The sequence below is a fragment of the Sinohyriopsis cumingii genome, chromosome 2 (genome assembly GCF_028554795.1).
Source record: "Sinohyriopsis cumingii isolate HCF-2022 chromosome 2, ASM2855479v2, whole genome shotgun sequence".
Classification (NCBI taxonomy): domain Eukaryota; kingdom Metazoa; phylum Mollusca; class Bivalvia; order Unionida; family Unionidae; genus Sinohyriopsis; species Sinohyriopsis cumingii.
The window spans coordinates 8,848,145-8,867,747 of NC_142962.1; the positions used below are offsets into that span (position 1 = coordinate 8,848,145).

Below are 19,603 nucleotides of genomic sequence, written 5' to 3' on the forward strand. Positions count from 1 at the left end.
TTAAAAATTCATCGCACTTTTCCTTTTGATCTACTGCGATTGTCACACAGTTTACTCCATCTATATAATTTATTTCTTCCGTTTCAAATCTTTTGGACGTGTACCAATATTTGTAAAAATTCCTCACGCTGTTTAGTGTCTATTTGTTGCAGTGTGATTGTTGTTCTCCTCTATAATTCTAAGTGTTCTCTCCCCCGACTCCCTTTTATATAGATGTGTTTTCCTCACATTTGTCTCTTTTCCTAATGTTTCATTTAATTGTTTCGTAGCCTATTTCGTTCTCTTCTTCAATCGTTGTTCTTTTATTGCTTCCTTAGTTCATATTGTTATTTATTATGTTTACTGGCCTGATTCTGCAATATTTATTAGTTTTAATTAAAAGTTCATATTCTTTTTCTTCTAAGATTTTATTATTTATTTTGTACTGGCCCAACCCCCAATTTGTTGCTATTTTCCTTGAATAAAATTAATGTTATTAGTTTATGATCTGATATCTCCTTGTCATTTATGGTGCATTTATTTATGCATTATTTTTCCCAGTTGGGCTTTATTTTGCGACGGAAAGTCTACATTTAGGATATCCATGTTTTAAGTTGATCCTAAAACTCTTTTCCTACGTTTAGTTGTATTCATAATATGTCCATTTCATTCTTTTTAATGGTTGCAACTCATGGCCAATATCTGATTTTACTTACAGGACTCTAAATTGTTACATTTCAATAGACAAAAAAATATTCCCAGAAAATAGTCCTATCCCAAGAATTACAGTGAAACCACTGTGCATATCTAAAAACTCTCCGTGGTCGTATCTTAAACTCTCATGTTTGTGCATTTAATAGTGCACCAGGTAACTTGCATTACTAATAGATAGACACACAAAACGACACGACACGAATACATAATACATACCTCTTAAACAATTCGATGTGGATAAAAGTCATATGCTAATGTAAGTATTTTGTTGTTTTATTTAGACATTATGATTGTGAATACAGAAAAGACATAACAAATTGGCATATCTTTAAACTTAATGACATAACTTAAAACATTACACATTGACTATACTGATAAGACTTTGATTTTATTTTTCAATACTAATTATACTTTCATTACAACTATCATCACCATGTTGGAAGGATGTTTTCTATTTAACTTACTAAAATGATATTCCAATTATTCATAATATAAAAAGTCTCTGCACAAGTCTCACAAGAAATCATATTGTCAAGCATTTAATAAATAATAGAGCGTTTGTTGTTAATTTGTTTCCGGGTCTGTTCTTTTTTCCTCTACCAATTTACTTCACATCAGGGGTTGGAAGCTTGTAGTTCCGTTGCATTTGTTGTAATATCAGCTATTTATTGACTCTCAGTCTCCTTCATGAAATTAATCCCATCTGAACTGACTTTCATCCACATTAGACACTTCCTCTTCTGAGACGTGGGTGTTCATCACACTAATGTTTACGTGGAATCATCAGGGTCTACAATAAAATCTGCAGTTGTACGAAAGTGTATTTGGCTTCCAATATATATGCATACCCAAATGTTTGACAGTACCTTATGGGCCAGAATATTGAATCTATTACAAGAACTAAAATTCCCTAAAAGTTTCTAGATTTTTTTAATATTATGCAGTAGTGCTCCTGTAATTAGAGTGCCTTGCTGATGACAGGCTGATTTGAGTACAGGAAGGAGAAAAACTAGATCATAAGGATCAAATGATCATCATTAGTTATTACGAAGTATAACATTTCACCTAATCGCTCGCACCATTCAATTTATTCTGCAAAGTACAGATTTGGATACGTTTTCAGTACCACAAATGGTAATGATTTGCAATTTTGCAAATGTGGTATGGAGAATAATAGTATATATCTGAATGATTATTTTTTCGTCATTTCAATAAAACGTCTCAGATAAATGTTCATGGTTATGACTTTATATGCACCCATCTTCAGTTCCGGTTCGCACTCTTTAGCGTATATTAAGAGGAACCATTCAGTAAGTAAAAATTTAGGAAAAGTAGTTACGTTTGGAACGTAATTTATTCATTACTTTATTTGCCGAAAATCAATTAAACAGTGTGCTAGGTTCTTCCTCTAAATTGGATGTTAATTGGAATTGCAACACTGACAGCACACGTCTCACAATGAATCAAGCCTGGAGATCTAATTGTAAAACAAAATATTAATGTACGCCAATTTTCAAATCAGCCTCTAGAACCTATTGTTATCATAAAATTATTTCATACTACATAAACTAGGTGTAAGACACTAACTATATAAACGACGGGGACTGGATAATGTAAGAAGAGAGAGCCCGGGCAAAATCTTAGGACATACGTATCCGTTATAACACAAGTTTGCTAAAATGCTTCAAATACAACATCCAAAGAAAACAGATCTGCAAATAAGGACAAAGGAGCTTTGTTCTAGATGTATTTCACTGGAGATATTAAAATGATTACTACACAACAATTCAAACTGGAGAACATTCACTCACAGTGAAACGAGTTAATATTGCACGAGAGAAAAGAGAGACAAGGGACTGTGGTATCTTTCTTTGATAGACAGTTCTGTAATAACATTTTTGCAACTCTAATCTTAAAATCTTGAAATGCATGAAGAATATATTCATGCTTTTGAATCATACATCAACAAAGGAATAGATTAAAAAAAAGATGTGTTCATATTTTACGAATAGCTGGAAAGCATTGACAGTAATAGACAACCGTTTAGGAGAAAACATTTTTGGAGGGCATAGTCGGAGAAAACTGTTTTAAATGATTAATTTACAAGGATGGAACAACTACAACGTATTTAAGAACGGTATGCAATATGTATATTTGGTAATATTGTTTCCAGCGGAATCGTAATATCTCTCCTAAATTTAATATCTCTACGAACTGTGTGGCTCTATCTCCTGTTGAAAAATATAAATTCCATATTGAAAATGTGCATCTTTTACAGGTGTCCAGAGGTAAATATGCATCGGAAACATTTTAAATTTACATTCCGCATAGGTTAATTCATTTCATCGTCTGATAATATTCAGCTGTAAACCGCATCAGATTCATAGTGGAAATGACGTTTGTTGCCTTTAATACATCAGAAGGCGTAGACTTCCAAACCCAATGCTGTTAGTCTTTAGTTTTCGTGGTCTTTTCTGGATCACAGACACACATATTTACACACACAGACACAAACACACACACATATATATGTATAGGGCGATATATATATATATATATATATATATATATATATATATATATATATATATATATATATATATATATATATATATATATATATATATGGTTAGGTACCTACTCTTACGCTGTCGTTTCTTGCCTTTTTGAATTTTGGGAGCTGACAGTCATTTGGCACATATCTATGACGCTTTTTATTAGGATTCATCAGCAGGGAAGAGATATTACGAACGTACGCTTGTTTTTGGAAATAAGTCTTATATTTGATTTCTACTTTTACAAGTTCGTGACATTAATGTAGGGCAAGAACTAGCAAGAAATATGAAAATCTGGTGTTACTTTAATAAACAGGCAAAAGTTCTTCTCTCATTGTGTTTTGAACATGATTCCAGAAATATGGTAGTCAGTTTTAAGTTATCAAACTTATTACATGGCATTAAGAGGTCAATTTACTACTAGTAAGGTTATTATTTTTCCCGCTGAGTCTAATACTTGAAACGCGAGATATCATTATTAATTGCATACAATAAGTAAAATGTATTATATTATATTATAACTATCATGCAAGAAAATACGAACATAATGTTTTCTTTTAAAACGTGTCTTCTAAACCTTCATAATTTGAAGATTAATCTAATTATTAAATCTATATATTACAAATGAAAAAATACTGAAGCAGACATTGTATAGTTTCTTAGTTATTCGGGCTCGTTTAGGCCTATATTTTAGAGAAATTCCATAGCCACGAGATATAGAATAAATTCCTCAAATGATATATTATGGAGGAACATACCAAGATGGATGCTACGGATGCGATTAATTGTATATTTATTGTTGTTTTAAGAGTTTGCTATAACATTGAGGGTTTATACAAGTATGAATATTTGTTATTCTTCTGTACGACATGTCATCGTAGAACAAGTGTATAAAGCGCTCAAATAAGTCCTATAAATGGCATGTTTTATAAATTATTTCCATTGTATTTGTCCTGGAAATATATTGTCTCTGACAAAACTTTCAATAGTTTCATGAATATTATATTTGTGCAAAATATTGCATATGGTGAGAATAAAACCATTTTATTCTGCAATATTTCTTTCTGGAGAGAAAAATGTAGAACTTAAATAAAAATATTCTTTCAGATGTTATATTTTCTGAAAGATTGCACAAATTGCCAAATAAGTTTGGCTTCTATTTATCAACTTCGATAACAGTCTTGTAATCAACGAATTTTTTTTTTCGCTCATTCAGGATCGTATGGATTGGGGAAATCCGTGTATACGTTTTGCTCAATTATGTTGAAATTCATCCACCTTTCTAAGGCCATTGTTTGTGATACAGCTATAAGGGTATGATGGTATCACAATTATTGAATTCAAACTGTCTTCATTTTTGCCAGTCCTTACAAGACAATATAATGATTTTCTCCCTTTCGTACCAGCTATGTCTACATTTGTCAAACATAAATTACAGCATGTTCAGTTACATTTAACATAGGTATAGCATGAATGCTATCTTCCATGTTATTTGTCTATTCTGGCTAAGATCTGTTATACAACGCTTATTAATGTTGAAGTCGAATTTCATTTCAGAGAGTTTCACTTACATATAGCAAGTACATTTTGTAAATCGAATGGTGTGTTTGCAAGCAGTTATATCATCTCCTAGCGATGGAATTTCAGATGGAGCGAACCCATTAAGTAGCCCTAATTGTAATTCCTGTAATTCTTGTCGAAGGTTTTTAGTGTACGTAAGGTATAAGGATGGTGTTCAAACACCTCCATGTTGGAAGCCCCGATTTATTGTAAAAGCTACGGACTTTTTAAATCTCTCCACCAAGACCATGAATTGCATTTTTGAATGCAAATCGTTGGAAGCCCAGCTTTCTGAGCCTACTGGAAAGTCCACCGTGCTTCACATCATGAAATGCCTTTTGGATATCTAAAAAAGCAGCTAACACTCTTGAAACTATTTACAAAGTGGACAAAAATAATTTCGTTTAGAATCAAGGATGCTGCTAAACACCACAATTAGTTTCGAAACTCGTGTTGTTCGGTATTAGGGAAGTAAAAATATATAGTACTATTAGACCATGTAGTCAGTCTTTCGAATACGCACTTCTCAGATAGTTTATTTAACTCTAGCAACGGAGCAATATATTCATAATTGTCAAGGTCAGTATAATATTTACCTCTAACTTGAAATATGCGGACAATTAATCGTCATTTTCAATTGCAAGAAATGTAACACTGGTTTGTTACTATTTTAAAAAGCATTGGGATAATTCAGAATCAACTAAATTGTACTTGCATAGTCTATCTAAATATCCGCGTTGCTCGTTTAGCGAAGATTATGTGATTGATGTGCATTAGTAAAATTAATTTTGTGCTTATCTTTTCTCGCTGTCAAAAGCTTTTATATCTGGTATATCAGGTCCCAATTAGTAATGCAAAATGTCAAATTAACAGTCACTTACACCATTTCATGGCTGTTCTGCATATATACGGCAAAAATCAGTCTGCCGAATTAATTGTTTCTGCTTGAGGTGGCAGTTTTTTTTAGGTCTAATTGTTGTATTTAGCTGTTCTTTAAGACTATTGCAATTTTCACAGAACCCAGTTGGTATATGTTTGATAGTATGATCTTCGTGTAGGTTTTAATATCCTTTGAATGCACATGATGAATGCTTATACGAAAACAAATACGTACTCCTTTTTAACACTTTCAATGAGTCTGTCAGTATGTTAGTGGTAATTCTGTTTAATACGTTGGTCTTAAATACGTCGTGGTTCTTTCAATGTCTGGAAAAATATTAATGTAGATAGTAATTTACATTCCGGCATCCATTAAAGTCGGTTTGTCTGAGACAGCAGAATTCTTTCTCCAGCATTTAATTAAAATACATTACATTGATATTTAAACAATAATAAGCGAATGGTTCAATATTTCTTGGATATATAAACAAAGCAAATGTTAATTGTATTGTACTCATCAATTTTAATGTAAACGACTTCACCAATATACTGCAACTGATGATCTGATGTTGATTTGTGGCAAAGTTATTTAAGAGAGACAATGTATACCAAGTAGGTCGAATTGAGAGAAACGTCTGTATACACTAATTAGTCAGTAAACTGGGACAATATCGCCGCGAAAATAGATTAGCAAGGTGTTTTTTGTGGCATTGTTGTGTTGCGCACTGTTTACATAATTGTGTTCTCTTTCAATGCACAATCAAGAAAATATAGTTTTTTCTAAGAGCATGGGTGCATTATTTGCTCAGTTGAAACATTTCAGCTAGTTGTGAAATGTCATCATACTGGAAAGTGCGTTAGTATTTAAACAAAATGGAATCCATAAATGCTCGCGTACAGGGATACATTTAATAAATTGTAACTGTTAAAGTTGCGCACTATACTCATTCACATAGCTGGTAATGTAGATGGTGTCGGATGATATTGGGAATTATAATTTATATGTGGATACTTTAGTTTATTTATTGCTCGTAGTTTTGGTGAAAGCCTTTGGGAAAAAGATGAAACTATTAGAAACGTGTGAAAGTAGGCAAGATTAATTTGATTTTGTTTTATTATAAACCACTCCATTTGCTATCTAAGATTGTATCATCTCATAAAGATCGTGCCCGCATCTTTCTCCATTGATGTCTTTATTAGAAGGCTGTGCTGGATCGAGGAATATGAAAGTTGCACCATATTCATAACTCTGTTTACACTAGTTAGAAACCACCCTGATGTGTCTGAAAAGTAGGTATCATCATGGAGATTAGAAAATAACGGCTATTGTACTGTATCATTTTTGCTGCCTAACTTTGCTCACATACAAAACTGAAGATAGCAATATGCAACTTATAGCATTAAAGAGATGGTTAACTACGAGAGTCTTCAGATAAATAATCCGAAACGGAACTCTGACGCGATTTTACATCGATACTACTAATCAATATTTTATTCACTCTCTCTACTGAGCATGCAAAAACATTGAATGATGTTTTATTTCATATTAAAAAGCATTTTAACATGCTGAAAGTTTCACTATTCTGTAAACTATCGATTTTCTCATATTCGAGTTACTCGAGTCTCGCGTTTACACGCGTTAATATTAACACGAAAGAAGAAACACACGCACCGTGACCTTTGTCATTGTCGTTTAATGCAACAACATACATCCGTACACACTTGCCAGAAAATCAGACTCGATCGATTTAATTACAACTGATATTGTTTATTGATTCCGTCTAAGAAACTAACGTGAACAAACCGTTAATATTATACATTTGTATATTTGCTTTAAACAAGTATTTTATTATGGTTAGCACAGTCATCTTCCTTCGTAATGAATCATTAGCATAACGAAAGTTCTACTATAATGTAAACTCCCGATTTATGCATATTCTGCTCACTCGAATGACGCATTTACGCGGATTAAAAGTGAGCAAAAAGCAGAGAAACACACCGTAAGACTTGTCATTCGCGTTTATACCACCAACACACATCGCTACACATTATTATTCACCGTTATACCCCAACCTACATAGACACACACACGCACCCACACATGTAAACACACAGAGAAAGTAACCAAAAATAGTATTGAGATAAATATTTATTCAAAATTAATGATGCCTTCTGAAGTGATTTTTTATATTCCAAAGCTTCAAGAATAACTGACTCAAAATACCCATTAGTCTTTTTCAAATTCGATTTCTAGTTGCAAAATCCACACTCTTTGGAAGATATACCCCTTTGTTTCGTCGTTGTCCATTAAGAGCTGAGGGAAATCACATTCTGTGGACGAGATGGCAAAGAATAAAAAAGTAGGGTAAAAACACAATAAACAACACAACTATATTAGAGTGCCTGTAACAATATGACCAAGACGAGATAAAGAATGTATCGATCAACTGACGGACAATCGAAGGTAAAACTACAAAGCATCCCATACACATGTTCTGGGGGCCCCGAGTGGCCGAGTGGTCTAAAGCGCTCTCGTTACGGATCACTGCCATCTCACCTCTGTCTGCGTGGGTTCGAGTCTCGGATTCGGCTAATGTGGGTATGTGAGAAAGCTTGCCAGTAGCTTCTCGTGGGTCGGTGGTTCTTTCCGGGGTTTTCCCGGGTTCTTTCTCCACCATTAATACTGGCCGCCATGTATAGCCTATCGTGTGCTGAAAAATGGCGTTAAACCCCACAACAACACATGTTCTGTAGCAACTCTATCCAGCATAATGTAGAAAAGTAGGTCAATAAGGAATGAATGTCTTGTTAGTTAACTATAATTAGTTTCTTTATTGCTTTGTTCATAGAGTTCCTGGTATACTGTATTTTAATTTAATATGTTTAAGAAATCTTTTGTGAAACAAGGTAGACTTTACAAAGATATCTAAAGTTTATAACTTCTTTTCAGATCCAATAGTAGTGAAGGGGGGCACTATACGTACAATGGGAATTAGCATTAAAAACACCCTTGGGGCACTATACGTACAATGGAAATTTAACATAGAGAAAAATCGTGGGGCACTATACGTACAAGGGGAATTTAACATGGCGATAAATCGTGGGGCACTTTACGTACAAGGGGAATTTAACATGGGAATAGAGTTTGGGCTTGTTTAGGGACAAGGGGAATTGAACATGGGATTTTTTTTTTAAAAAAAAAATTTTTTTTAAAAAAAAAAAAAAGGGGTAGGCAATTCAAAAGACTATCTCTTTTCGAGAAATATGGCTGGCCCTGAAAAGGGCCTTTGGGTTTTCTTCTTCTAATTTCTTCTTTTCCTCCACCAACTTCTTATTTTATCTCCAACACTCTTTCTCTTCTTTTTTTTCCTCCTTCTCTTCTTTCTTCTCTTCCTCCTCTTCTTCTTTCTTCCTCTTCTCATTTTCCTCTTCTTTTTCAATTTTTTCGTTCTATGTTCTTATTCTTATCTTTTCCTCTTCATCCTCCTTCTCCTCCTTGATCTCTTTCATGACACCACTAATCTTGTCCTTTGCTTTCCTTAAATTGTTAATTTCCATCTTTACACGATGGGGACTATAGGAATAATGGTCTTCAACCAGTCTTAATAGCATCTGTTCCATTATTCCTAAGTTGTCTAAAACGTCTTGCAAGGTTTGTAATTTGTCCATTTGGTTTGACGCCATCTTCTTTGTATTCTTTGCAGAATGGTTTGAACGACGAATACTGTGGATTCTTATACGAAAAGCGCGAACGTGAAGGAAAACATCCCCTAAAACATAAAATGGATCTTACCTAGATGATGACCGAACATCGCGCGGACGTGAAGGAAAACATCCCACTTTTCTCATTTCATATAATATAACCCTAACTATACTCTCCACATTTGCTTAGAAACCCATAATCTACTATTCACACCAACATACCTGAGCTCTTACAAACACACAAACACATACACTTCCACTATTAATAAAGAGTTAGTTTTTATTTTCACACTACTCTACCTACATACATTGGCAAATTAATAGTTATTTCTTTTCTAGAGTATTGGGTAGCCCTGAAAAGGGCTGTTTTGTTTGGAACTTCATGGACACCTGGTTAATGGTGGCACCTTCCAGGCCTGGCGCCACATACACATCTTATCCCCCAGTTACTTTTTACCTTTTGGGGGGAGAGAGCAGAGGCAGGATATGTCGCTTCAGAATCCCAATTTTCACTCTCTGGGATTCTGAAATTTTTTCTTCTCTCCTTTTCCTCCTCCTCTTCTTTATATCTTCTCTCCTCCTCTTCTTTTTTTCTTCTTTCCTCCTCTCTTATCCTTCCCTCCTCGACAATGGCTTCAGCGGCCAGTTCATTTAATATGCGCCTGGCATATTCCAGATGCACATGAAGTTCCAACAGTTTCTCCAGTCTCGTGTTCATTTTTGGTGTTGATCAATCAACAAGGGTAGCTCGACTGCCCAACGAGTTTCAATTTATACTGAAAGCGCGAACGTGAAGGAAAACATCCCCCTAAAAACATAAAATTCATCTTACCTAGATCATGACCAAAAAACAACAACAACGCGCGGACCTAAAAGAAACACTCGCTCACTTTTTTATGCTACCCATCACTTCAATGGACTATCCACATACTCAAAGCAATCCAATCTAACCCAAAATCTACACCTCAATCAGCCCCCCCCCCCAAAAAAAAAAACAAACATCATTTTAATCTACTATCCACACCAACCTACTTTATCACTTACAAACACAAACACTCAAACACATACACTTCCACTATTAATAAAGAGTTAGTGTTTATTTTCACACTACTCTACCTACACACATTGGCAAATCGATCGTTATTTCTTTTCTAGAGTATTGGGTAGCCCTGAAAAGGGCTGTTTTTTTTTGGTTTTTTTTGCTATGGCATTCTTTTTTTAGTTTCTAAGAATGCGATGTCCTCTGAGGATAGACTTTCTGGCGATTGGTCTGCTTCTTCGGAAAGAGAAGAAGAATTCTTTGGTGTCGATACGACAATCCACAAAGCCTCTGTCAGCTTCAGGTTGCTGCTGCTGTTGCTGTTGTTGCTGCTGCTGTTGCTGCTGTTGCTGCTGTCTCTGAAGTCTGTACTTCTCTGTCCATTCTTCTTTCTCCCTGTTCATTTCTTCTCTGAAGAGCTCTTCTATCAGGTCTTCAGTGATTTTTAACATTCTCACATTCTCTATTTCTTCTGGCTTCGGTATCAGACTGTGTCTGACCCTATGCAAATTCACGTAGGCTTCGTTGAGCTTAGCTAGTTTGGAGCACATCTTCTTAGGAGGACGAGTCGACAATGGATGGCTAGACTGGGAACAACCCGGTTCTTAAAGTGAAAGCGCGGACGTGAAGGAAAACATCCCCCACGGTTTTCGAGCCGCAACGTTCATGAGAGGGATAGTAAGAAATGAAAGAGCATCAATCCAACATTCTTATAGCTAAACAAACCACAAAGGCATTTTTTTTCAAAACACAACATTTTTTATTCAAAAATCACTTAACACTAACTAACAACAACATTTTTAACAATAAACCAACACTATAACATCAAACAATTTTTTCAAATCACAAACAATTTTTTTCTTTAAATGCAATCTACTTTAAACAAGGCTGACAACTTTGTGAATGAAATTGTGATTTCCACTGTTGGAAATCATTAGGCCATTGATGGACACTACGTTTCCTAGCTTGAGACAAAAGATAAGCATAATGGTCACAAAACCATCGATCTACTTTCACATCGTTTCTAGCAGAAGAACGAGGATCGAAATGAGTCACTAAATGTTCTAAGGAATAGCCCAGGCTGCGATGATGCAGAAAATACACGCAATATTGTCCACACACAAAGGAATCTGTGCCTTGTAATTTCACGTTATTGAATCGGTTGGTTTGAGCATTTCTTCTCATAAAGTCGATGATATCGTCTTCCAAAGGCGGCAATCCATACGAATCGAAATATTCCACACATCCTTCTTGAGGAAAGTAGACGGCTACCCAGTGGGTTCCTGGGAGATGACTGTCGTCCGTGTTGATCACGTAAGCTTGATGGTCTTAAGTTTGCGATGAGGGAGTTCATCTTTAGCACAGACGACAGGATTCCAAGAAGACGTATACGAACTGTGGTTCAAAAGGTAATAAAGTTCCCAGGTATCCATTGTTTTGTGTTGTTTTTTTCTTCTTCACAGGTAATAATAAGTCGTCAATTCGATCCTGACTTTTTGCTTGAAAATGTCTGACGAATAAACGGTTATTCGTTCTGTTTCTTCACTCTGATTCAGGAGAGCTTCGATACGATGGATCTCTTGAGTGGTTAATGGTGGACAAGAATGTTCACGCAAGTCTTTATACCACTGGTGCAACACGTCTTCGTTCGAGATGAGACTCCAAGCTTCGTCCAGATACTCGTCCAATTTTTCTTCTTGACTCAACATCAGGCATTTATCGTGTTGAATTTGACTGGGATGATCGTTTTGACATCCATAGCAATTTTTCTTGATCGATTCCGTCATTTTGTCGACCAAGTGTTTGGCAAAACAGGAGACTAAATGGGCTTCTTGTTCTGGCCATCTCGACTTCATCAAAACTTCTTCGTCTTTGTCTTGAGATTCTTCTCCTTCCACGGTCTCCTCACATTCCATCTCCAAAGTTTCTCCACTAGGTAAAGAGGGATAATAGTCTTCCATGGCTTTCTAATAATCTAGAATGACTTCTCTCAAACTGTTGATTTCTATGGTATTATCGAATTCTGCATACAGGATGACGTTCACTGTCTGGATCAGTGGCTTTGCAAACTGAAGTTCCACACGAATCTGGCCAGATTTTATAGGGTGGAAATGTCCCTCGTCGCTGCCTTGGTCTGGAGTGAAATCGAAAGCCCACAAAGCATAGCCTCCGTCATAATCGTCGTACTCAATGCCGTGACTGGTGTTGGTTCCTAACTGACCCGTGGCTTCGTACAGGGACAAGTACGATCTCAAGTAATTCTTCTCGTCGTCACCAAACTTAGGTTCAAAGGGTCGGGTACACAAGGTCTTGCCATCGCGACTGACTTCGATCTTGGACACGCCGAAGTGTTGAAAGTTGAATGGATTTTTAGCGATGGCTCCGTTGAAGGCTTCATTCTCGACCATACCAAGGATTAAACGCTTGGGTAGCTGTCCTTGAAACAGATGATCTTGGGTTATGGATTGAAGGTTAGCGGGAATGGTGAACGTTTTCACTTCCACGCGTCGGATGGGATACTTGGCGGTCGTTCTGCTCAACGTCTGACTGATTTCGTTTGCCACTTTAGGTAACACTTCTACGCGTCGTACGTAGAGTTTGGCTTCTTGGATTATGCTTTTAGGAGCCTTAGCAAGATCAGCAGCCTGCAAATGGAAAGTGGTACTGCTGCGATTCAGTCTCAAGCGAACATTCACCCCGTTCAGCAAATATTTCTCTTGCAACCACATGTCCAAATGCAAACGATCCATCAGTTCTAAACTTTTCTTTTTTAAGATTTTGTTTTCTCTTGCCTCAAAGCCTTCATTGCTTTTATCTATTGAGTCGAACTTGTCCGGTGTGTCATCTACCCATAGCACACAGGCATTGAGATGACTTGTCTTGGCATCTGTTCCGTACGTCAAGAGATTTTCCAGGTAGGCACGGTAAGGGTAAGTATCCATGCTGCTGCTGACCAGTTTGTTATTCAAGTACAAATCCACTGAGCTGAACAAGGAATGCATGAAATTGTTGACGGGAGCTATATCGTCATCGTCTTCTACTCCTTTATCATCTTTTTTTAGAACTTGGACTTTCAAGTACAAGTAACTGCTATTCAGATCGATGTAATCTTCGGGCTGTCCTTTGATTTCAAACTCGATGGGAGCGGAATCGGTCAATGAGGAGATGGGATTAAATTCCACCCACTGAAATTCTTGCATGGTCATCATGGTGGGGGGCATGGCAAACAGATCCAGTTCCGTCTTGGAACAAGCGCAAGACTCTCGGTGCATCATTTTGTTCTGTGTTTCAATAATCGAAAACGTCTAAGTCTCGAACGGTTCTTCTTTTCTTGGCCTTTCTCGCTTGAAGTCTGGTGAAAGGGTGTTTTCTTCTTCGTCGTCTCTTTCTGCCTTGTCCTTGCTGAATGCTTGACTCGGTAGCGTGCAGGGCATTTATAGGTGTGTCTCGTTGGCCTAAAATGTCTTTGCCCGTTTGCAGCAAGACATTTTTGCCAGCCCTCATGAAGGCTTCTTTAGGGTTCTGTTTGTCGATGATGACATTTTGGAGAAATTCTTTGCCTTGCGTCAGTGCCGCATCTTTCAAGGCGTGCAATCCGCGTGTCACCATCGGTTTCAAGACTGGGGCCACCGAACGAAAGGCCGATTTTAACATGTCTCCTAAACCGTGTCCTCGCTGTCGAGCCACCCCTTGGTACACTGGATACATGACTTACTTACGAGTCGTGAGAGAACCGTTTTCGAAAATGGAGTTTCACCGTGACTTTTCCTTTGGTGAATGGAATATTTTGTCCCAGATCTCCTTTTATAGTAATGTTGACCGTGTCCAAATACGACTTGCTGACCGGCAAATAGTGAGGATGGACAAATTCGCGGTGGACGTGGTAAGTGTTTCCACCTTCCTCGTCAGCGTTCGTGGCAGAATCCACTTTGAAAGGAATGACACGCAGTAACGGTACGGAGGTGTGTCCCACCACGTTGTACTCCACTATATCGGAATACACAAAGATCAAATTCAGTCCTTGGTTCAGTTCTACCGGGAAACGAAAATACCTGGCAAAAATATCGTTGTCGGAAATGACTGGCAATTCGTTTTTCTTCATCATGACCATTCTCATCTCTGTGTCACCGCCCAATATGTCAAACAATTCAGGACAAAATAAGAAAGACATGAATTTTTTGGACCCCTCAGAAAATTTCATCAGAAAGCGACGAGCTATTTTGTGGTATTCCAGGGTGACACTTTTTTGGACATTACTCAAAGCTTTATGGAACACGCCATTAAACTTGGAGGCTATGGCGCTGACCAAATGATGACCACTGAAATAATAGCCTGGGGGAATGATAAAGTTGTAGGTCCACGTTTTAGTTTTCTCATCATAGGTTTTATTGGTATATGTGCTACTAGTCTTATCCAACTCTACTTGCAATGGTTGGTCATGAACTTCCACCTTAAAAGTATTTTGATTGTTAAGGACATTGTGGACTTGGGTCGGGTGAATCATTTCCACTAAAGCCACTTCCCAATGGGCTTCGTGATCTAACGGGATGGCTTGAGGTAATTTGGCCGTGTAACAGCACAACGTGTTGTTGGGAAACACCTCCATGGAACTGTCACTGGGTAAGGTTAAGTAAAATTGGTTTTGGTGACTCATAATTCCAGAGTTCTGTGGCTGTCCGAGGGGTTAGTGGATGTCAGAGGCGTGTCTCCGCCCAAAATGGGGTTCTGGTTGTGGTTGTTGTGGTTGGAGTGGTGACTGGCACTGACACTGGCACTGGACACAACGTTCCCGTTCGAGGAGAATTTCAGGGAGGGATTGGGAAGCAGGTAACCGATGCAACTGCTCAATAAAATGGTCCACAATTGTTTGTCTCCTTGTTGCAAACTCAAATTGGCGATGGCTGCCCCGATGACACAATACACCACGAAGATTTGGCAGAAAAAGACGATTTGCGTTTTAGGCACACGTTCTCCACACCACACCCACAAGGGTTGTTTTTGTAAATCTTGCACAGAAGAACTAGGGGAAGAAGGACTGGTCGACGTAGCTGCGTCTGATGTGTGAAAGGGCATGATGGTCACTTCTTCTTTTTATAGTCGATGACTTGCGAAGCGTCGATCCAAGAATCGAAACTGGGTGGATATCCTTTCCAACGTACTTTGACTTCTTTGACACGTCGTTTGCCCACTTTACGGGTTCTGCGTTCGAGAATGCTTTCGATGTCGTACACGTCGTCTTCTTTTTTGGTGACACGTTGTAACTCGGGCAAATAAAACGTTCCTTTGAGTACTTCTCCGTTCATGTCTTCCAATTTATAGACGGCAGGATGACGGCCATGCACTCGTCCAGTGACGCGAAACAGTTCGGTCGTCCAGTTAGGTAAGTAACCTTTGTCGAAAGTGCGTTTGGTTTTGCCAATGCGCACCCAATCTCCTACGGTCAACTCTCCACTTTTCTTGGGGACAGCCCTCGTCGGGGACGTACCGAACAGGCGCTCGAACACCAGCACTTCGTTGTCGGGAGTCACGTCTTGCGGGGCACGTCCGATGCTTCGATGGTAAGATTGGTTGTACGCTTGCACCAGGTGCGGTAAGATGTCGATGTACTTCAGAGTGTGGTGATGCGTAAAATATTTCCACATGCGTTCTTTCAAAGTGCGTTGAAAACGTTCCACGATGCTGGCTTTGGTTTCGGGATTCTCGGTGGTAAAAAAATGAATGTCACGTTTCTTTAATTCTTTTTGGAAAGCTTGGTTCAGAAATTCGGTGCCTTTGTCCGTTTGCCATCGAAGAGGGCGACGACCGCTTTGTTTCAACACCCGTTGCAGGGCTCGTACTAACTCGCTGCTCGATTTGGAAGTCAAGGGCACGACCCAGGCAAATTTGGAAAAGACGTCGATGACACAAAACAAATATTTGTAACCACGATTGTAGCTGGCCAAATGAGAGACATCGGCTAAATCGGCTTGCCATTGATGATCGATGCCTTCCACTCGGGTGCGACTTCTGGCAAACTTGCGTCGAATGGGTTTGTGCAAAGTGTAGGTAGCTTGTTCTTGTAACCATCGTTGCACTTGAGGTAAACGGAGACTTTTCAGTCGCGTTTTGGCAGCACGATGCAATTTTTGAACTCCTGCGTAACCTGCAGGATGCGAGGGATCGTAGTAAATGCTAGCTAAGACTTTTTCCATTTTTTTTGTGTTGATTGGTGTGTTAATAAGGCACCCACTCTTGGAAGAGGCTACTCTTTTTCTCTTGGGGTATTTTCTTGGATTGCAAGGCTTTGCGTGTGCGACCGGCAATAGGTGTCGAAGAGGAGGAGGATGTCTGAGCGGGGGATATCGGTTCTTGTTTCACTTCTGTCTTCACTTCTGTCTTCACTTTCTTTTTCTCTTGTGAGGAAGAAGGGGTGGCCATCATCTTTTTAATCCATCCAATTCTGGAGGTAGGTGGTGTTGTTAACTTGCGTACTTTTTCTGGTGGAGTTTGAAACCCTTCTTCTTCTTCTTCTTTTCCTTTTTCTGTCTTGGTCACGGGTACTGGTGGTACTGGTACTGGTACTGGTGATGGTGCTGGACTTTTCATCAAGGTCTTAAAATCTTTCAAAGTGGGTAAAGCTGTTTCGTCTAAAGCTTTCTGGTGAAAGAGTTGCAGTCGTTGCAAGAGTTGACCGTACTTTTGCGATTTTTCTGTTTCGGACAAATCTTGGCGATCCAGCAAGGATTGCAATTCGTGTTGTAACTGGGACATCTCGCTCAAATTGGGATTGGGAGGTAAATGCGGGGTGCGTTGTTCTTGCCACCGATGGTATTCCATCCATCGTTTGTAAGGCACTAAAGCTAGTTTTCGTCCTTCCATGGGGTTGTCAGGGGTGAATTCTGAGATCTTGGGACTTCCGAAGGCCTTTTTATCTTGCTCCCACCAGTCCTCCCAACATGGTTCCCAAGACTCCTTTCAGTATGGGGCCTAACAAGAGAGGTAAAATACCTCCACGTTGGACCAACATCTTTTTTTTTTGACGAATGGGAATTTTCTTTTGAACCATTTTCCGAAGAACGTGACGATGTTTGCCTAAGCATTGTTTCTGGTGTTTGGACAAAGGGATCGTGCCTTTCAAGACGTTCAAACAACATTCGCACACGGTATCGATGACCTCTTTGGAAGCCGTTTGAATGAGTTTTTTTCGTAGGGGTGGAGAAGCTTTGGACAGGACAGATAACAGGTCCCCATGTTTGGCTAAACGTGGTGGCAGTCCTTTCCTTTTCTTTCCTTCGGGTTTTCTGGAGGGTGACATCTTTGAGTCTTTAGGAGCACCTAAAAACACTGATACCCTACTCGGTCACAGGCCTTTTTTATACTGGAACGCGTCGCCACTGATTGTCTTTACGTTTTATCAGTTTGAGGACAGGCATGACACGTCGTGCAGGGGTACGTAACGGACTAAATCGAGCCAGTTCTTGTTTGGACAAATCCAGTAAACTTTGTAACATGCCCGATCTTTCTTGGACTTTGATTTTGGGAGAAGGTACTTTGTGAGCAGCAGCCACTGCCGCTAAATTGGAAGGTCCTGCCACTGGGGAAGTTCTTTTGGGGGTCATCAACGGAGAAGTTCTTGGTGTGATCAACGTCTCCAAGTACTCTTCAGTTCCTGGTGACATCAACGGAGAAGTGGACAAACGTGAGGCTGCCGGAGACGCAGTCACCGCTGTGGCAGGTCGTGGCTTGCGAGTGTAAGGTTGCGTCCTGGCCGAAGTGCCTCTCTTGCGACTAGTTTTCTTCTTCTGTGGACTTTTCTTTTTCTGAGGACTTTTTCTCTGTTTCTTTTTCTGGGGGCTTCTTTTCTTTTTCCGGGGTGATGGTGGTGGTGTCTGGTAAGAGGAGGGTCCTGCCACTGGAGAAGTTATTCTTCTTTGGGACCTGGTCTTTTTCTTTTTCTTCTTGGGGCTTCGTTGAACTTTTGTCTTGGGGATAACTTTGGGGGCATTAGGATCCCATCTTAAGAGTGAGCGAATGATGACCCCTCCTAGAGTACCGCTCCCTCCAGGTTTCAAAATGATTTGTTTTTTGGTTTGAGTGTCGATGCGGGGATCGGCCAGTTGGACCAAAGCGACTTTGTTTCGATCGAAAAAGCGTTGGGTTTGATGAGGAATCTGAATGATTCCTTGGAGTAATTGACGTGCCGTCACCGTGAACCATCGTAAGACTTCTTTGAGACTAGCTTCTAAGACACGGGCTCGTGTTTGTGGATCTTTTTCTCGGCTGATGCCATACAAGGCACGAATCAATTTGACGGGAAGATGTGACTGAAGGGACGTCATGTTCACACTGTGTGAGACAGACGAAAAAGGGTCTGAGGTTTTTATAGATTTTTTTCATGGGAGGAGTGAAATGAAGTCGAGGACGGAGACGTGTACAGGACAGGTCCTCCGTCTTGGCACCAGTGGTGAAACAAGTGGGTACGAAATCGCAAATCCTCGGGGGTCGTAGGTTTCAAATCGACGAGTAAATAGGCGTGTGGCGTTTGAGTGGCATCGTCGTACGCCTGAGTCAGCCAAGGCGTTCCTAACTGTTTGGCTAAGACTTGCACTTGCGATTTATCTCGAGGGCTTTTAAACAAGACTACGTAATGCGCATTGAGACTGATGGTGCGATGGGCTTTACTTTGTTGAAACAAATTTTGGGTGATGTAAACGACACTGGCATTACGGTGATGCCCTTTACGCGTAAACCACAATTTAATTTCTTCTTCGTCTTCTCCTAACATGTCGTCGAAAATGACCAAATGGGTTAGACGGGAGTCAGAGACGATGCCGTCGTCTTCTTTAGGAATGCCTTCCACAAACACGATGGAATCGCCTTGACTTTCTCGCAAGAGGCTGTACGCCGATTGCCACTCTTTGTAACACCACACGATCCGTTGAGGGGGCCGATCGATCAAATGATGTTTATGTTCGATCAAACGTTTGACGAATTCGGTTTTGCCTGAACCGCTAGGTCCAGCAATGAGCATGTTAAAGGGATGGCGAAGATACAAAGCCTCCCAACTGGCACGATCTAAGTGTTCGTCGATGACTTTGACAGTAGAGGAAGAGGGAGCAGAGACAGCAGAGGTAGCCATGGTATGAGAAATGTCACTTGTGACACGAAAAAACAAACAAGACAAGAGTTTATATAC

At 39.2% G+C, this 19,603-nt stretch overlaps 1 protein-coding gene across 1 annotated transcript in view; it reads right to left on the bottom strand.

The window, feature by feature from the left end:
- Positions 1-7,910: 7,910 nt before the first annotated feature.
- Positions 7,911-19,603, bottom strand: part of LOC149804317 (A disintegrin and metalloproteinase with thrombospondin motifs 16-like) — a 51,616-nt gene continuing 39,923 nt past the window's right edge. The window contains exon 4 of the mRNA XM_089932511.1: positions 7,911-8,018. The gene's annotated coding sequence lies outside the window, so the exon portion shown is untranslated. The remainder of the gene's footprint in view (positions 8,019-19,603) is intronic.